Here is a 4,665-nt window from a genome sequence, read left to right as displayed (position 1 = left end):
CCAACCGTGGGGATTTTTCAGTTCTGCAGCAGAACGTAGATTTTTCCATTCAGGCTGCAAAATGTTGAGAGCCACTGAAATGCACGCAGAAGTGACTGAAGGTGATGGCACTCCATGCACACAATGGAGGCCCTGCCCCAGACCAGGCTGTGGGGCCTGATATGGATCATCTCTACCTCCCAGAAAGACAAGGGGTCTGTGTGACAGAAAAAAGATCCCAACAGGTACCGTTGGTTCAGAGCTGGAGTTGCGAATTGGGGCTCCTCCAGGTTAATTCTGGTCTCCCCCACCCCCTTAGACAAGCCCCCCCCCTTGGGCTCAACTCTTCGGCTACAACATGCGGATAATATCACCGACACATTTTATAGGGCTGTGGCTGCTGCAAGGGTTACATCAAGATAATAGATGTGAGGGCTTTGCATATCTGAGTATCAACAGCATCAAACAACCTGCTCATAAACACAAGGCTCATTCCACTAATATCCTACTTAGCTTTCACTACAAACATGTGTCTATTCATGGTTTGCCTGCACAATGCCCACAGACACACAGTCAACTGTAGAGAGAGGTATACACCTTTAAAAACAAATGCCTGAGAATGACCACCCATGTGACACTTAGGCCCAAATCTTAACCAACATTCCAGCTCTGACATAGCTGTGCCAATGGGGCACGTACTGCATCCTGCAAATGGGGGCAGTCACAGAGGCCTCCTCAAGGCCAGGGAATGTTTGTTCACTTACTTCAGAGTTGCATTGCCCTTATGCTGGCACTGGAAAGTTGGGTAGGATTGCATCCAAAGTCTGCAATCCTATAACACTTTCCTGGGAGTAAGTCTCATTAAACACAAAGGACTTACGTCTGACTAGACATGAATAGGCTTGTGCCGAAAGCCGTCTAGGGACTGGACTGACTTATGAAATGTAGGCCCAGTGTGGTTGTCAGCCAGACAGCTGAATGGAGCTGCTTTGTCCAGAAGCTGTATACCTCAGAATTCCAGACGCTGGGGACAAGGAACAGGATAGGGAGGGCTAATACCTTCATGATTCCCAGAAGCATCTGATCGGCCTCTGGGAGAGGCAAATGACCTGTCCTTAGTCCAACCCAATCTTACTGTGCCCAAGAGCAGAGCTCTTTTCAGGTGAAACTTGATGCAGGATGAAGCCAAAACCCTGCAGGAGCAGTCAAGGCAGTGTATAGCTATAAAACAAAAATGCAACAATAAAATCCTCTGAATGAAAGCATGAATAAGAAACATTAAAAGCAGTGTTTTAAAAAAATACAGAGTTAACAACGCAGATAAAATATAAAAACAGTAACAGTATCAAAACAATGGTATAGAATGTGCAACAATCCTAAGTAAGTCAAACTCTATTCAGTGGACTTTCTTCCATTGACAAGTGAGTTCCAGACAAGTGTGTACCTCCCATTTTTCTCCCATGATTCTGCTGAATGTATATAATACTCAGGACAAGTTTCAGATTTTGGAAAAGTTTGAGATTCCAGCTTTCCGGACGTTCCCCTCTGCACACAGGTGTCTACGTCTAAGAGCCCAATTCTATGCATGTCCGCTCAGAAGTAAGTCCCAATTACATTCACATGGGCTTGCCCCAAGTTCAGTGTGAATGGGATTGCAGCCTAACATCAATACAAAAGGTCATGCTTGACTTTACTATAAGTGAACAATTGCTTCAGTCCCAATCTGCCCCCCCCCCCTGCAATGGCTGCTATTTGCCCTGGATTATATAGCTAGGACATGGATAATACTGCCAAGAGCAGTTATACAGCTAGGATAAAAGACTTTCCAGCAGCTTTCCATGCAGAATCTCAAAAGATAAAGCACTAGAGCCGTGGTTCTCAAACTGTGGATCTGGGACCCACCAATGGTTGTGACCCATTTTTTGTTGGGTTGTAGAACTGACAAGGCAGATTAGGCTATGTGCATTAAGGGTTAAGCAAGCTACTGCTTGTGGGGGAGCACTGCTGCCCAGTCACCATTGTAAGCCCGATGGTTGGCAACCTTCAGTCTTGAAAGACGATGGTATAAGCCTACAGCACCCGGTATTCCCCGGCGGTCTCCCATCCAAGTACTAACCAGGCCTGACCCTGCTTAGCTTCCGAGATCATGGTATAAGCCTACAGCACCCGGTATTCCCAGGCGGTCTCCCATCCAAGTACTAACCAGGCCTGACCCTGCTTAGCTTCCGAGTTCAGATGAGATCGAGCATGTGCAGGGTAACAGTTGCCCCCCCTTGGCATTTATAAATCATGCAGCAGCCTCTAGAGAAGGGGTATCAAACATAAGGCCCATGGGCCGAATGCTACCCGAAGAAGCAATTTACCCACCCCCTTTTATAATTGGACTCTCACAGCATGATAATAGGGCTCTCTCTCTCTCTCTCTCTCTCTCTCTCTCTCTCTCTCTCTCTCTCTCACTGAACTAAATTTGCACATTTTCACTTCTGTCATCAGCTGAGTTCCTAGGTGAGAACCAAGTGCTTATTTCTGGCCATCATCTGCTTAATGATGTCACTTTTTGCTTAATGATGTCACTTCCAGCCCTCCGCAGGCACCATGAATGCTGACTTGGGCCCTCTGTATGAAACAAGTTTGACGTCCCTGCCCAAGAGAACCACTGCGCTGCAGCACAAGGGACACCTCATCTCCCCCACTGCTGTAACTCCCCCTCCAAATCTGTATTGAGATTCGGATCCGTCACGCACCTCGAGCCCTCTTGCTTCTTGTGGAACGTTCTTGTAAAACCCGCAAAAAACCAAGCTTCATAAATTCCCAATTCATTCTGCAGATATTTCCTGCACTGGGGCTTTCAGCAGCATCTGCTGGTTTGAAGTTGGCTTTTATTTGTCCTGGGGGCACCATTACTTTCTGCCGTAGCTGTTTTTCCCCCTGTCCTGTGGTCTCCAGAAGGCTTTGTCCGTTGACGAAAACATTGGTGAAAGAATAATAATTATGATTAGTGTAAATATAGATTTCACTGTTTCCAGCACAGGGGGTTGCTGCTGATGAGGAGAGCAGAAGTGGGAAGCAGGGAAGGGCGAGTGGGAGAGTCACCTTCTTGGCTGAGTTCGCCCACATCAGAACTAGCCCCTGGGTGGGTCCAGGGAAGGTCCCTTGACTGCGGTGAGTGGCTGGGAACAGTTTAGCCTCCAAGAACAATGCCTGGACTCTGTGGACATGGGGTGGAGGTCTGGGATGAGGTGGCGCTGAAATTTGGTCCTATGTCTGGGAATTCTTTTGTTAAAAAATTTATATTGCTTCTGCTGGTAGGAATTTTTTGAAGGACTTCACAGAAGAAAGCACCAACAGGCAAATGATGTGGGCAGCCCCTTTCGCAGTATAGAAATACAATATCAGCCTGATCCTGCCTCCCACATCTTGAGAGAAGGTGTTGTATAGAGAAGGGGATGTTGCAAAAATGTCATATAGAGGAAGGGGGTGACACCCACCTCAGGTGTCAAATGCAGCAGCTATGCCACAGCTCAGAAATAAGCCCCACTATGTTCAATGGGGTGTACTCCCGCTTAAGTATATGGGATGGCAGCTTTAGGTTCTTGAGATATTATTTCAGGGTATTGTAGGGTTCTGAGCCCTGCAGATGTTGTGCTGGCTTCACCAGAAATGCTTGCATAGAGCAAAGTAGAACAAAATATGGCCAAATAACACAGGCCAACACACGTTTCGCTTCCTTACACGTTACGTCAACTCCTGGGTATATCTGGGGTGCCGATCCCAAAAATGGCACCCATTTTGCCCTATCACGTCTAGTTTTGGAGATAGTATAGCCTCTTTAGTGAACGGCTCAGCTTCCTCACGAGGAAGCCTATACCATGGCACCCTCATGAGGAAGAAACATTCACTAATGAGGCTATACTATATCTCCAAAAATAGACTTGATAGGGCAAAATGGATGCCATTTTTGGAATTGGCACCTCAAATTCATATCAAAACACCATAAAGTTCGGGGAAAACTTTTCTGACCCTCAATTTTGTAGGCCTGTGTAACTCAGCATGATATTAATTCCACCCCTCTATGTCCCTTACCCTGATCTTGCTTGCCAGAATCTTGATGTGAACAAGCATACTGAGACCTTCAACACAACGGCGCATAGTGGCAGTTCATAAAACACATGTCTTTATGTTATCCCAACTGGGTCGCAAGCCCACAGACTCAGATACTGATCCTTCACTTATCTATCACTCAGTTCACTTGTCTATAAAATCGGACACAGATATTGTTTGTGATTTACCAGCAGCCAAGGGTGAGGATCCTGTGCAGACAACAGCAATATATTTACAACTAGTCATTCAAAGGAGGACAGCTATTTCTGGAGCCCTGAGGATAATTTCGGACTAGCCTATTGTGTAACATGGTAAATGTTATGTGATGTGGACTGCTAGAGCACCTCATAAGCGCATGGAGCACATTTCTTTCTCTATGCTATGAGTTTTTTTTTATGAAATTGCTTATTTTTATGCCAATAAAGGTAAAAAAAAACAACAACTATTGATCCTTCTGGTCTGGAGCCCAGGATGGTCACACTCCAAGATCTCAGGCAGTTGTTTTTTTCCTGTTATCTAAGATCCTTTTTTATCTGAAGAAACTGAGAGCTGAACATAGAACTTATTACAGAGGCTTCTGACATT

At 45.8% G+C, this 4,665-nt stretch overlaps 1 pseudogene; it reads right to left on the bottom strand.

The window, feature by feature from the left end:
• Positions 1-2,133: 2,133 nt before the first annotated feature.
• On the bottom strand, positions 2,134-2,247 carry LOC136663539 (5S ribosomal RNA; annotated as a pseudogene).
• Between the last annotated feature and the right edge of the window lie 2,418 nt (positions 2,248-4,665).

The sequence above is a fragment of the Tiliqua scincoides genome, chromosome 12 (assembly GCF_035046505.1).
Source record: "Tiliqua scincoides isolate rTilSci1 chromosome 12, rTilSci1.hap2, whole genome shotgun sequence".
Lineage (NCBI taxonomy): Eukaryota > Metazoa > Chordata > Lepidosauria > Squamata > Scincidae > Tiliqua > Tiliqua scincoides.
This window is presented reverse-complemented; position numbering and strand designations above follow the sequence as displayed.